Genomic DNA, 16,013 nt, shown 5'->3' with positions numbered 1-16,013 from the left:
TTTTGAAGAGCAAGAAAACATCTTTCATAAAACCTCCAGCATGTTGCCCTCTCCTAGCTGTTTTTCATCCAAACGTTTTATCTTTTCCACACAAAGAAGGTATTCAAGTCTCTAATTAATTTGTATAGACCAGAAGGGCAAACAGCATTCCCAGAAGCCATGCTGGTCTGCAGTAGAACTGTTAGATCTGCGTCCAGTTGCACCTTGGAGACTAGCAAGCGTTTCAGGGTGTAAGCTTTCGAGAGTGAAAGACTGCTTATCAGACAGAGTAGGAATGGAGATTTTTTAAAGTCTTTTTATCACAGTCAGCAGGTAGCAGGGGGTGTTGTAAAGAATGCTTGTAAAGGATGCAAAGGTACAATGCATATTGTAATCAGTTTGCATAAAGCGGAGGGGAAATGCCTGGGGATAGAAAATTAGCATTTATAGTGAGATAAGAATCCTATGTCCCTATTGGGACATTCGTCTGAACTTGTGAATTAACTCAGTTTCAGCTGTTATGATTTCCCTTTGAAGACTTTCCTTTGAGTACTGCCACTCAGCAACAGAACACCTCTGGTGATCACATACAGTTCTAAGCCCTTCGGGGATGGGGCGGTATAAAAGTTCCAAAAATAAACAAACAAACAAACAAACAAACAAACAAACAAACAAATAAATAAATAAATAAATAAATATACAGCACATTGAGGTAGTCTAGCCTGGAAGTGACCACTGTATGGATCTCTGTGGCCAGATCAGAGCAGAACAGGCAAAGGGCCAACTTCCTGGCGTGTCAGAGATGGTAGAAGGCCACACTCACCATGTTTGTGCCTTGGGCCTCCATAGACAGAGAGGTCTCCAAAGTCACACCCAGGCTTTTAACAGATGTGGTGGTTGTAATGCCAGATCACCAAATCTTGGCAGTGGAAAACCCTCCATTGGTCTGCCCCGGCCTAGCCACAGGACCTCCATCTTTGATGGATTTAGCTTTAATCTACTCTTTTCCAGCTATCCAATCATGGCCTCCAAACACCATTGGGACGGGAGGGGGGAGCCGGCTGGCCATCCAGCAACATAAGAGGCTGGGTGTCATCAGCATATTGATGACAACTCAGCCCACACAATTCAATTTCTAAAACTTCATTGTTTTATAACATTACTTTGTAACCTCTGGTTAACAAAACTCTTCGCCTGAGCATTATTTTGGACCAGGTGGACACTGGATGAAAGGCCCACTCTCACTAGATTATCCCTAACCGTTTGAGTAATCTAGGTTGGAAGGGACCTTGTACTATTAAAGGAGAAAGGCCTGTGTGATTGGAGGGTACCTTAAGCCACAGACAGACTGATGATAGAAAAAGTCTAGCCTCAACTGTCATTCTACTAGTTTCAAGACAGAGTAAAAAATTAGGCACCCCTGACAGGACCTGTTGACCAGCCTGGAGGAACCTAGATTGGATCCTCTCCGACAGGGTTAGGCTGGAGATTGGAAGCCCACAATAAATTCCATACAGTAGTTGGGCCAAGAGTTTGGACTGGTACAATTTTAAAGCTTTTGTGCATTGTTTTCATTTGCATAATCCACATTTAAGGCTCAGTGAGAAAGCTGAACTAGAAAGACACTGCCTCAACTAGGTTGGCATCATTAAATACTAAATATTTAACCAAAATCTGGACTGTACAACATCTTTCAGCCAATATTGAAATCAGAAATGGAACATGACTAAAATTACCAACTTTATTGTAAATGCTTGTATTTGTATCCCCAGAACACACCACCTTCAGTTTAACAAACAAACTACAGTGGAATCTCGTTGGTAATCCATCTGAAAAGAATCGAGGAAAACCGAAACCGATGAAAACTGAGGCAAACTTTTCCATAGGAATCAATGTAAATCCAATTCATCCATTCTAGGCACTCCAAAAAACATACCAAAAACACATTTGTTGGGTGAATAAACATAGCGTTTAATGCTGAAAACAGTAACAAACAATAACACTAGGACCAGCTTCTGAGCCAGTGGACCAATGTCACACCAGAAAGCTGTCCAAAGAGGTCTGTTTCTGACGCCTCTTTAAAATTTGTCTGAAATGGGGCAAGACATTGTCACTAAACAAGTTGTAGACACGGCCTGCAACAACTTTGTCCGGGTGATTTTTCTCCACAAACCCCTGCACCTTACTGCAAATTGATGAAAACCGAGGCAAATCGATGAAAACCGAGACAAATTTTTCACTGAAAAAAAATAGATGAAAACCGAAACTGATGAAAACTGAAGGCAATGAAAACCGAGGTTCCACTGTATATTCAAGGAATTACCAGCCATGCTGGGCCACTTTGATATATTAGAGGCATGGCAAAATAATACGTTCCCCTTCCCCAACTTTCTGCAAACCATACATCTGTGATTACTAATGTGTAGGTTGCTCTAGTCAAGCACAGCCCAATTGAAAACTCAACATTAGCAACATGCAGCTGGAGGCACCCAAGTAATCACCTCACAATGTGCAAACCAGCTTACAGGATCTAACTGCTGCCATACACAAGATCAAAAAAAACATTCCCTCTACAAGCCAAACCTCTCACTTTCCATTCCTTGTTGACTGTGGTGGTGGGAAGTGCCATCAAGTTGCAGCTGACTTATGGCAACCCCACCACATTTTCAAGGCAAGAGACACACTGAGGTGGTTTGCCAGGGCCCTCTTCTGCATAGCAATCCTGGATAACCATGGTGGTCTTCCATCCAAGTATTAACCAGGGCCAACCCTGCTTAGCTTAGCTTCTGAGATCTGACACTGGGCTAGCTATTTGCGACCTCTGGTTTATTGTCAGCCAGCAGAGGGTGCACTAAACTAAGTAGCTGTGGCATGGAGGTCAGTTAACATCCTCACCTCTGAACACTAAAATTACGGGAGGTGGGGGGAATCAACACTACTAAAACTAGGAAGGGGGGGGAGAATCTACAAAATAATAGCAATTTTAAGTTGTTTCAGATGTGGGTTCCAAACCGCTCATTTTCCTTTCAAACAAAACTTAATCCGTTTGCCATGGATTAGTCAAGTCACTAAGCCACTCTCACCGGGAGGAGACTTCAATTAGCAACGATTTCTCAAATACAGGATTTCACTTTGTGCTTCACAAACAAGAGCCCTCCTCTGCTTTGTAATAGCGTCAACTGCCAGCAGTTGAGGCTTCCTGCTCTCACCTCGCCTGCAGAACGATGAGCCACAGTGCACTTCTATCTCCACCCCGACAGCCTTAACAAAAACCTGGCACCTGCCCTTGGGCCTGCTCTCCAGACAACCTGAGTCATCTACCTGACAAACACTGCCAAGCAGCAGCCAAATTTGCCTCCACAAAATTCAAAAACAAAATTTCCTCAAAGCTAACAGTCCCTATTTACCCAAAAGGAAAACAGTTCATAAAAAGGATGATACGCAAAAGGGAATGTTATTACTGCAACTTTTAAGCAAATTCGAGACAACACATATAGTGGACAACCCATGGGGGCGGGGAAGAATCTGGTCTTCTTTTCAAGCAAATAACATACAACTTCATGATGGGTGAGTATTCCCTACTTCCTCTGACACAACAGATACTACTGAAAACATTAGAATTGTGTATAATTAAGTTTTTAGATGACAAACTAGGTGGATGGGGGCATCCCCACACGAAGTTACTATTTCTACAGACCAGTATCTTCATATTGGTATTTCGCATACAGCTATTGTGGTTTTGGCATCACTGTACATCTCAGAAGCCACATGATCTAACAACATGGTGCCTCTGTCCAAGCACAGCCCTGTCACAAACTTGACAGCAAGGCCACACTCTCTGTGGCACTTGTGTTATCACCTCACAAAGAATGAACCAACTATTAAAGAATCCAACAGCCATATGTGATATCAGAACAGTGTTACGTTCCACACGCCACTGTGGTTACCTCTCTCTTTCCTGCTCCCTTGTCCTCCTTGTCTAACATGATTGGGGGGAGGGGGAAATGCCTATATTCACTGATGATACTATTCAATAACAAACATCAGGAGCTAACAGTTAAATCTGCATATTTCAAACAGTTAAGGCATAAGACACTGGTCTGTTAAGGACAACCCTGTGTTTTTAAAACACTTTTTAAAATACAGCTCCAGAACAAACCTCAAATTCAAAGCACACCTGAATTGGGTTTCCAACTATACTTGATCTTAATACTACAGTCAACACTTACCCAATTCTAATCATTCCAAAGCTTTCTGAACTTTCCCCTTCACCACAGAAGATTCACCCTGCACACTCAGCCACTGGTGAAGTCACCCCAAGGAGATTCTCTCAACGTGCAAAGTGCTCATTCATAGCTACAGAGAAAGCTCTCAAAACCAAGCAAGTGCTATCCTTTTCACGCCCAAATTTGCACACCTTTGCTCTGGGTTGCATAAGGTTTTTATTCATTTTCCCCCATTCCACTCCCCGCTAAAGCATTTTAGAAGGTGGTTTTGCAGTGAAATGTCATGTAGCTCAAGGACTGTTTGTGCCACCATTTTGCTGCCAAGAGAATTTGGCTGGACACAGTTGAACTCTGAGCAAAGATAAACCGTAGCTGCTCCGACGAAAAGAAAAACGGACAAGAACAGAACTCTGCACAGACCAACTGAATTATGACCCTTTCGGCACTATTTGTGGGGACTGTTCCAAGAACGAGAAATCAAGAATGTCCCTTCCCCCTGCAGATTACAGCAAATACCAACAGAAGTTAGTCACTACTCCCACACAGAAGGACTCCTTGCTCAACACAGCATTCCCCATCTGGGGCCCTTTGCTGTCATCACTACTGTGGAATCCATTCATTTAATATTGATCTCATCCAACAGAGAAGACAGTCTATGATAATAAATTAGTTGCCAAATCCTGGCAAAAAATGCAAGACTATGTTCCAGGCTAAAGGAACAACATAGCAAAGTGGCAACATTTGGCCTATAAGCCAACTGATCAAAAATCTTAAGTTTGGTTATGAAGTCGTCCTCGATTAATTATGCAGCAGATTTTTAAACTGAAAATTACTACTGCTTCTAATTACTGCCATGGGTGGCAGGAGTCATCTTAAAAGAGGCATTCCCTCTTCTTTCATACACAGGTATGCCTCCTCCTGGACAAGAACTGCTGGAAATATATACATCATCTAAAAACAAAAGCACCTTTTTGCCTTCGGAAACACATTCTGGTATGTAGACAAGTTAGTACATAATCAAACCAGTTTGACTAAATCAGCTACAGTTTCTTCCAAAACGACAAGTGAACCAGACCCAAAATAATTAAATCAAATAAACTGTAAATTATGTAAACTTTGTCAGAACGAGGCACATTATTTTCCACACATGATTGTTTCAGGTGTTGCCAACAAAGTTCATAAAAGACAGACTGTTTACAAAATGCACGTTTCAAGGGAAATAACTGGCTTATTCTTCATATACATCATAGCTAGTTTGACTAATATCAAACAAGAGAGCTGCTGGCAGTGTTTAATATATAAAGGGAGGGGGGAATGCCACACAGAGGTTCTGCCTGGGTCTTTAATTCCAAACATAGAAGATGGCTAGAATTCCTCATTTACTAAACAAAACTAAATAACTATTTCAAAAACTCACCCTTGACATGTAACAGGTGCCAAATATGATGAGCACAAACAAAACTCTTCACAAGTTGACACCCATTAATTTGCTTGAACTAATTGAGTAAAAAAGTCAAACAGTTTAATTTTGTTTAAATGCATCCCCACTTGACACTTAGGGTTTCACCCACTACACAGCATCTTCGTGACATTTTAGTATTGAAGTGTTATACAAGTCTTATACTCCATCTTTTTTTATAATTTATACTCAAGGTAACTTACATTAAAATTGCAGAAGTAAATAAACACAGTACAAAATTAACACACCTAAAAACATCTTAAAAAGCAAACACAACAGCTTTCTAATACACAAATGAAACAGCAATAAGAAGTCAAAATTAAACTAATAAACAAAACCAATAAAATTATAGTAATAAAGTCGGTGGGAAAATTAAAGGAAACCATGTATACAGTCTGATTGTGGTGAGTTTTCCAGGCTGTTTGGCCGTGGTCTGGTTCCTTTCACCTGTATCTGTAGCTGGCATCTTCAGAGGTGTATCACAGAGAGAAGTCTGTTACACAGTGCATCTGTGGCTGGAATCTTCAGACTTCCCTCTGTGATACACCTCTGAAGATGCCAGCCACAGATGCAGGTGAAACGTTAGGAACAAGATCCACCAGACCACGGCCACACAGCTCAGAAAGCCCACCACAACCAATTGAATCCGTCTGTGAAAGCCTTCGACAATAACATTATACAGTTTGAGGTTGTTGTTTTTTAGACAATTTTCTGAAGTGTTAAGATGCAAGGGACTCAATGAGACCTGTGAGGCAGGCAGTTTCTGAAAATATCCTGTCTTGCACACTTCAGCTAGCACAAATCGATACAGCAAGGCTGAGACTGAAGCCAGTCTCAAAAGCACAGGCAGTGCTCACATATGAACAAATGAAGTCCTTCCAGTTACCCTGTTCCTAAGGTGTTTAGAGCTTTAAACATCAAACAGCAGCACTGGAAACAGGGTTCACAAGCAGGCAAGACTGGCATTACTTCATTTCCCTTCCAACCTTTAATTCCATCCTGGAGAAGACACCAAGACAGATCTGAGCCAATGAACCCCAGACACCTACATCCAAACACAAAACTTTTGGACACCTTCATCGTGCTTTTTGTCTGGGATGCTCCCACATTTGCCTGAAGCTTCTAAATCAAGCAGGAGTGTAGCAAATAAGCCACAACTCGGTAGCACAGCACATCCTTTGTATGAAGAAGGTCCCAGCTTCAGACCCCAGCATCGCGAAATGACACAGTTTTCAGACCTAGGAAAGACACCAGCCAGTGTTTGGGACAGCCCTGCAGCCTTACCTGTCAGCTCAGATAAAACGGACAATACAGTTTTATTACTTTGATTGTTGGCGGAAGACTTGTGTGTTCTTTTAACAGAAAGGCAGGATAGAAACGAAACACATGCTAGCCTAACCCAGTATGAGGTAGCTTCATGCACTCTCACAAGCTGGCAGAGCTCTCTCTTCACCAGCATGTAAGAAGCCTGGAGCAGAACTGAATTCATGGCCTGTCATAGTTAAGATGTCAACAGAATGCAAGTTTTGTCTGAGAGGGAGGGAGGAAGAAGAGGCACTGAACCTGTGAGGCTACAAATAAAAAAAGAAATTCCCTACTACAGCCAATGTAAGGTAGTAACCGAAGAACAATTCTTACAGTTGGAAGGCCTAGGATCAAACGCCCCACTCAGTCATGAAGCACACCAGGTGACCCTGCAATACTAACTCACTCAGCAAATACTACCTCACAATGTCGTTGCAAGGGGCAAAGAGAGAGACAGTGAGATGTCACTATGAGCTCCTTAGAGAAAAAGAGGAATAGCAACAGTGTGCGCCTACATAGCACAGCGGCAAAGAACATTGGAGATGATCTGGAAAGCTGTTCAAGTGTTGCCTCCATCATGAATTCACCAGCTGCTCTCTCTCCCTCTCAGCCCCTCTTCTGCAATATGGGGATGAAACTGGCCTACCTTGCAGGTTCATAATTAATACAATACAAAAGCTATTATTACCTAGTAAACAAGTACATCCCTTGCTGCCCCAGCTACATGGAATACAGCGATGCTCTTAAAACCAACCCTTACAGTGTGGCCTTTGTCTCATCACCTTCTTTCTCATTCCCAACTACAACCCAATTTTAGCACCTGCATGTGTTCATGTTCTCCCCTATCCCTCCCCATTTATAATTTTGGATTATACACTCTGCTGGGGGGGGGGGGGGGGGAGGGAGCTAGGCTGGACTCTTTATGCCACTCTGTTAAAGTACACACACTGCACACGGCAAAGCACAGACCCCCTTCATAGTTCTGTGTCCTGCAAACACCACACTGACCCTGCATTTGTTGTGCAAGACATGAAACCTCCATCCATGGGGTGTCTCTCTTCTCAGCCAGCCCGGTGGGGAAGGGAGGAGTGCTTGTGTTTTCACACTTGGGGTGCTCTTCTGTGTCTGCACTCAGGGTCTTGTTCTAACCCTTTCACCGCCAACTCGCCCCGTTCCTCAAAAAACCTCCCCAGGTTGCTTTTGCCACCTTATTGTGGGACATAACCCTCCCCCGACTGTACCATTCCTCAGGGAGAGGGGAGGAATGCCCCCTCCCCTTTAAAGCCACCCCTAAACAGAAGCCCACTTGCACACCGAAAACATCTGACACACCCCCTCCATTTATTCACACATGGTACGGTCGTCAACCCCCTTTACCTTCCGAGTTTAACCCTCCCGCCGGACGGGTGCCGCAGTGCTAGTCAGTCACTCCCGGTATCCGTAGGACGCCACCACTAGGAAAAAGGAGGAGGAGCGGAAGAGAGAGGCTGCCGTTTGCTTTTTTAATTCTCCGCCGCCAAACCCTTCCTTCCATCATTCATTCCCCCCTCTGAATTAGCTGCACATGGTTCGTTCCAAAGAGCGAGCCGTCCAACCCGCAAGTCCTCCTCACCTCGCCCGCCGCCGGTTCCTTCAAGGCATCTTCGGTCATTTCCGACAGCAGACAGCGGGAATTACCGAAGGCTGGGCGGAAAAGAACGAGGATGCGCGGGAAAAGACGAAGAGTAACGGAGAATGCCGAGGGGGGAAGAGGGCACCAGAAATGTCAAGAAGGACTGAGGAGGAGACTGAAAGATGCTGACTCTTCCCCAGCCCCCAAATACACGCCAGGCGGGGGAGGGTGGATCTAGTTTGCCTGCTCGAAACAGGATCCACAGATAGAAAATAGATCATCATTATCATAATTACATTCACTTTGAACAAGTGCTTCATATGCATTAACAGTCGTCCATACAATAGTCCTGTAGTAAAAGCCAGTGATGATATCTCCATATTGGCCTGTAGTGCTACCAGCTATAACCTGGGAAATTCCTGGGGATTTTATGGGGTAAGCTTGGGGAAGGCAGGGCTCAGGATATTACCCTGCTGACTCCACCTTGCAAAGTAGTCATTTTTTCCAACGAAGTTGAACACTATCATCTGGTGATCAGTAATTCCAGGTGATCTCCAGGCCCCAGGTAGGGGTTGGCAACCCTTTACTGGAGATGGCTAAAGTTGAAACCAAAATGGTGAGTTTATGGCCATGGCAAAATTCAAGCCATTATGATGTAGTAGTTAAAGAGTGTGAGACTAGAATTTAGGAGACCCAGGTTTGAATTCCCACTCTGCCATGAGCGATTTCTGGGTGACCTTGGGTCAGTCACTCTCTCAGACTCGCCCACCTAACAACATTGTTGTTATGAGGATAAAAGGGAAAAGAACATAATGATTCATTGGATCCTTATTGGGGAGAAAAAAAACAGGTCAAAAGAATCTAAATAAAATAACCAGGGACCTTCAGGATAACAATTATTACTATAATTTCTTTCCTTCTTTTGACTCACACAGAGGGAATCTGGCAAAAGCTTGCTGTCCATTTTGCTCTCTACAAAACTAACGGCAAAAAACTAAGCTGAGTGTTGCCTTCTTTAGAATGAAACTGCAAACTAATAAAAACCCACAAGCCCGAGGAACTATATATGATTTTTTAAAGTACCACTCATTGCCAAAATTACTCCTCTTGCATGGAAACTCATCTGCAAAAGAGCCAGCTCTGCCATTATGAAGCCCACCTCAGAGGGAGCAAGTGTGGGGGTACCATAAAAAAGCTTCCAGATGTCATATATGTCATTTTAACACCATGGGTTAAAGAGACAGCTATCAGAATTTTCTAAAGTGGGCTGGTTCTGAAAAGCACTTGGAAACAGGAGTAAACTTATACTTTCAACCGCTACTTGGAGAAAAATATGCAGTCTGACAGCTCCACATTTTAAAACACCCTAAAATTAGTTTCATTAGTCTGTACACTGTATGCATGAATAGCACACGTATTCATGGTTGACTTATCTTTGATGTAAACTTTATAAAATATATATTTATTATTAGTATGTTTGTGACCCATTTTCCCCTGTATAGTGGGACCTGTTCTGGAAACATTGCCTTCTAGGTAGGAGGAGGGTAATTTCTGCACAAGCTGGGTCAGTGCTTCCATAGGTGCAGCTGTCTCAGACTACTGTACCAAAACAAAAGTCCCATGGCACTAATGTTTATTCCTGGGACAGGTCAGGAGAAGTGGCAGGGGGGTGGCCTCTAAGAGAAAGAAAGAGAGGTTTCATTCAGGAAGACTGGAGAATTTTTATGGAAGAAGATCCATAGAAGACAGCCTGTGAAGTGTTAAAGGAGCAGTGGGCAAAAAGAGTGGCCAGTTTCTGGCAAGGGGCTTTGAGAATGTTTGTGGGATTCCTGATGTTTGCAAGTCTGAAGAAAGACCTCACCAAGCATTCAGACCTTATCCATCCATCCATCCATCCATCCATCCATCCATCCATCCATCCATCCAGTATACTGCCTTTCTCCCCAATGGGAATTCAAAGCAGGTTACATAATTCTATTCGCCTCCTTTCTATCCTCACAACAACCCTTTGAGGAAGTTTAGGCTGAGAGTGTGACTGGCCCAAGGTAACCCCTTGAGCTTCCATGACTGAGTAGAGATTCAAGCTCTTAACTACTAAACCAAGCTGGTTCAGTGGTGTAGCTAAGGGGTATGGACCTGGGCTCCACTCCTGGTGGTCACATAGGGGGTAGATTGTATGCCCTCCCCAACTGCACTCCTTCCCTGAGCTCCCCGCCAAGTTCAGGGAAGGAGCACAGTTGAACACGAACAGTAGGGCTTGGTCTGCGATGTGTATAGTTGATAGTGTAATTTGATGTTGGGCAGCCCAGTCCCAAATATGACAGGCTTCTGCGTATAGTGCTATGGATTCGTGTTTGGAGATATAAAATGTTGTAGTAATGCTGTCTGTGACAGTGAATAGTGACCTTCCCATGATCACAGCGGAAAAAGAAATGAAAACAGATTTGATAGCTCTGAACTGCTGACCAAGAGGGGCTTACAAACTCCTTCCCTTCCTCTCCCCACAACAGCCACTTTGTGAGGTAGGTGGGTCTGACAGAGTTCTGAGAGAACTGTGACTAGCCCAAGGTCACCCAGCAGGCTTTATGTGGAGGAGTTGGGAAAGAAAACTTGTTCACCAAATTAGAGTCCACTGCTCATGTGGAGGAGTGAGGAATCAAACCCGGGTTCTCCAGATTAGAGTCCACTGCTCTTAACCACTATACCATGCTGCCTCACAATATAAATAAATGCAAAAGCAGTAGTTTTTTTTCCAGCTGTCTTTGCCCTTCCTTTTTCTGTCATCACCTAAACATGGTTCAATTGGGGATCTGACAGTAAATCTAAAGCATATCTTCTAAGAGTTACATCGGCTGACTTTAATGGACTCAGAAGGGTGCAACGCTACTTGGCATTGCCCAATTAGCACAGTGTTCAGACAGGGAAAGAAAAACTATACCATCATTAAGGCTGAGCAAGTCAAGAAGACACAGCAGAAGAAAAACACTGCCCAAACCAATCCATCTACTTGCTCAGCAATATTTCTCTCTTTTTCAGGGCCAGCTGCCTCCTCTGGGACTCACCTCCACCCTCATGCCCCGAAAGAAAGGACCAGCAGTCCTGTTGCCACAGCTGGTTTGTACTGCAAGAATGCCTCCACTTCAGAATCTGACTGCATCTGGAGCACATGGGCTCAGGTTTGGACCTTTTAAACAAGCGTGGGAAGTGGCAGAGCAATTTACTTGAGCTTCCTCTTCTCCCTCTCCCCTCTCTCCCTCACTTGTTTAAAATATCCAAAGCCACTTTCAATATCCTCTTTGTTAAGTGGCACGCTATTCAGGATCAAGAAGTGGGAACCAGCTGCTTAGTGGGGGGAAGGGGGAAAGGGAGAGACAAAAGCAGTATTATAGGTGCACACCTACAAAGAGCAATAGGAAAGTGTACATCAAAGTACAATTCCCCAAAAAAACAAGGACTGCTTTATGCAGAACCTAGTCAAAACATCATGGAAATTACTGAATACACCCATGCATCTTTTGCCTCCAGGAAATATAAACACCTTTATATACAATTTTTTCCAGCTCTTTTATCGTTCACAATGCATTCACCAAGGCACACACAATCTATACTTTCTTTTCTTAATGGTGAAATCAACTGCATAGCTACATGAATAAATATTTTCTGTGTGACTTATTTAATAAATGGACATTCTACTTTTCTTCTCAAAATATACATATATATATACATACATACATACACACACACACATATGTATATCTTAAAAAAATAAAAGGTAAGGGTTCAAACCTGCTTCAATGTCACAACAGCCCAGCTAGTTTATTTATTTTTATTTATTTTATTTTTCAGATTTTTAGACCGCCCCATCCCCTAGGGGCTCTGGGCGGTGTACAAAACGATAACCATTGTATACAGATAAAAACAGTTAAAACCTTTAAAAGCAGCAATAGATAAAGAACTAAAAAGAATAATTAAATTAATTTGTAAGATGGTGTCCGACAATCTAATTTCACCCTATTTCAGAGAGGGTGCCTAGCTCTCAGTCAAAGTTGCCTATCTCTCAGTCAAAGGCAGGTTATGTATGGACTGGCTGTGGCTACTTTAGTATCATGAGAAAATGTTTTCTGCACAGGGTAAGAATTAGTAGACCAATGGTCTATCTAGTCCAGCATCTTGTTTTCTCAGTGACTAAACAAATGCTCCACGTTAGGTATAGTGATGCAATGTCCCTCTCTAGCAACTACTATTCAGAGATACACTGCCACTGAGTAGAAAGGCTCTGCTTAGCCATCATGTACAATGATCATTGATAGACTGATCCTTTATGAACTTATCTAATCCCGTTTTCGACATATCTAAGCTACTGGCCCATCACTACTTCCTGTGGTAGTGAAGAAAGGAAGAGTTTGGATTTATACCCCTTTTTCTCTCCTGTGAGAAGCCTCATAGCGGCTGACAAACTCCTTTCTGCATGTCAAGCGATGGGAGGTTTGTCATCGTGATATTCCATCCCTTAGTGAATTATATGTCAAGGAATGTTTTTATTATTACTATATTTATATGCTGCCCTTCCCCTTGAGGGCTCAGGGCAGCTTCCAACATATTAAAATGCAATCAAACATAAAACCATAAATAATAACTATCAAAACTTTAACCTATTCATAAATGACCTGGAAGTAGGGGTGAGTAGCGTGGTGGCCAAGTTTGTGGATGATACCAAATTATGTAGGGTGGTGAGAACCGCAAAGGATTGCAAAGAGCTCCAAGCGGACCTTTATAAATTAGATGAGTGGGCTAACAAATGGCAAATGCAGTTCAGTGTAGAATATGCTGCCACAGGAGGTGGTGATGGCCACTAACCTGGATAGCTTTAAAAAGGGCTTGGACAGATTTATGGAGGAGAAGTCGATCTATGGCTACCAATCTTGATCCTCCTTGATCTGAGATTGCAAATGCCTTAGCAGACCAGGTGCTCAGCAGCAGCAGCAGCAGCAGGCCATTGCTTTCACATCCTGAATGTGAGCTCCCAAAGGCACCTGGTGGGCCACTGCGAGTAAAAGAGCTGGACTAGATGGACTCTGGTCTGAACCAGCAGGCTCTTTCTTATGTTCTTATGTTTTTAAAACCCAGATTGCAAATAAAATCAGTTTCTATTAAACTAACTTCTTATAGGACAGATGTTCTATTTACATTGCTTGCTTTTTCCACCACTAGGATATTCTGTTAGAGATCGGGATGAGAAGAATTGTAAACAATATTCTGAAAGAAGCCACACCGAGGACTGCCAGCTCTGAGTTGGAAAATACCTGGAGATTTTGGGGATGGAGTTCAGAGAGGATGGGGTTTGGGGAAGGGAAGGAATTCAGCATGGTACAAGGCCATACAGTTTACCCTCCAAAGGAGCCATTTCCTCCAGGAAAAGTGATTCTGGAGATCAGTTGCAAAATAAGTAGATCACAACCTTAGTCCCAGCACATACCTACCCAAGAATATTACAGCGCTGGAAATTTTTGTTTTCTATCCCTTTCCTAACAACTGTAGGCACAGAATTTGCCGTTTTTACCAATCTCACAAACTGAACTGACAACGTCATTGAACTATCCAGCACAATCTCGGTATCTCTTTTCTGGCCAGTCACCAACAGTTCAGACCCCATTGGTGTACGGGGAAATTTAGATTTTTTTTGTTTTCTTTTGCCTGCCCCAATGTGAATCAGGACCAGCTTCTTCAATGCGCCAGTTTCACAGATGGTCTGAAGTGAACAGTTGGCTTTTCTGGACAGAGAAAAGGGCTGCTGGACAGTTAGGCCAGACTTTAGGGCAGAAGGTTGCATTACATTGCCTTTGAAGATTCAGAACATGTTCCAGGACTAAGCCCTTGCAATCTGTGGCTCAAATTAAGCACTGCTCATTTAATGCTGTCCAAAATAAGCCAGCTATTAGAATTTTAAAATAAAATTACTACAATTCAGGGAGGGAGAAAAGAAGTGCTCCTTCCAGAGCTATTTTACCTCAAGCACAATATACTAACTGAAAAAAGAGGCATTCTCTCCAGCAGTTTAAACAGTCCTATTTGGAGTAGGACTGTGCTTGAAGCCTCCAAGCACAATCCTTGACTTCTGTGAAGAAAGTGTGTATATTCCTTACTTAGAGATCATTTGTATGTTGGGTCTTTTATGAGGCAACCATTTGGTTTTGCTAGGTCGTTTACAATGCAGCCATTTGGCCTTGCTAAAGCTGTAAACTGAGTTTGTGTTTAGTTTAAGTGGTGTTTATTCTTTAGATAACGGAATTGGCTTTTACAAGGCCACATTTTAAACCGGACAGATAGGGCTTAATTGCCAAGAATGCTCAGGTGGGGGTCATCTCCCTCATCATCTAGAAGAGTTGACTCTATTTGACACCCAACTGGTTAATTACAGATCAAACAGTAGATGAGTCAATTCTATAAAACCCCTCACACCATTCTAGATAGAGATTCATTCATAAAAGATTCTTCTTAAGATTTTCTCGTTGTTCTTGTCTTTATTCTTACTATTCTTCTGCCTTAGGCTGCATGGCCTTGTATTTTATTATTTCTTTTCCTTTTAATAACATTTTAAAATCTCAGCAGTTTGAGAGTATCTGGATAAAGAACTCTGATTTTTAGTACGTTGCTGGTTAGCCTTGGCCTTGGGCAACCTTTCACAGCTTCCAATATGTACAATCCAGTATGGAAGGCTATGGACATGAGGGTTTGGAGGGGGAAGGTTTGGAATCACTGCAATCCTCAGTTTTGACGTTTATTTTGGCAATGATGGGGAAGCCACTACAGAAAATATCCTATTCTTCCAGGTAGGGTTGCTGTGAAACCTAGTGTGACCAGACATCCCGCTTTTGGCGGGACAGTCCCACTTTTAAGCAATTTGTTCCGCGTCCCGCGGGGTTTTTTAAATCTCCTGATCTTTGGAAGGCTGCCGCACTGCCTTCTGGGGCACTCTTCTTTTCCCACCCTGTCACAGGGGCAGGAAACAGGGGGGCGACCCAGAAGGCAGTGCAGCAGCCTCCCGCGCTACCGCACTGCCTTCTGGGGCGCTCCCAGTTCCCGCCCAGTCACAGGCCGGGAAACAGGGGAGCGCCCCAGAAGGCAGTGCGGCAGCCTCCTGTGCACACAGCTGCAGGAGCGCACTGCCTTTCAGGGCGCTCCCCGGTTTCCCGCCCTGTCACAGGGCGGGAAACCGGGGAGTGCCCCAAAAGGCAGTGCGCTCCTGCGGCTGCATGCGCGCGCATCCCACTTTAAAAAGGTGAAAATCTGGTCACCTTAGTGAAACCTGAAGAAAACATATCCTATCCTCTTAACAGAGGCTTAAGTGTGACATTATTTATCTTAATGACATGAAATGTTTCAGCTGCCCATTTCCACACATCAAGCCTCTATGGAAGGATCAATATGTAGG

At 43.3% G+C, this 16,013-nt stretch overlaps 1 protein-coding gene across 7 annotated transcripts in view; it reads right to left on the bottom strand.

The window, feature by feature from the left end:
• Nucleotides 1-16,013, bottom strand: part of EXTL3 (exostosin like glycosyltransferase 3) — a 178,447-nt gene that overhangs the window by 137,916 nt on the left and 24,518 nt on the right. The window contains exon 1 of one of the 7 annotated variants that reach the window (XM_048517082.1): nt 8,347-8,559. The exons of 5 other annotated variants lie outside the window; for them this stretch is intronic. The gene's annotated coding sequence lies outside the window, so the exon portion shown is untranslated. Of the gene's footprint in view, nt 1-7,977; nt 8,157-8,346; nt 8,560-16,013 lie in introns of those variants that run through there. One more of the 7 variants, XM_048517097.1, reaches the window with a different exon arrangement.

The sequence above is a fragment of the Sphaerodactylus townsendi genome, linkage group LG01, assembly GCF_021028975.2.
Source record: "Sphaerodactylus townsendi isolate TG3544 linkage group LG01, MPM_Stown_v2.3, whole genome shotgun sequence".
Taxonomy (NCBI): domain Eukaryota; kingdom Metazoa; phylum Chordata; class Lepidosauria; order Squamata; family Sphaerodactylidae; genus Sphaerodactylus; species Sphaerodactylus townsendi.
This window is presented reverse-complemented; position numbering and strand designations above follow the sequence as displayed.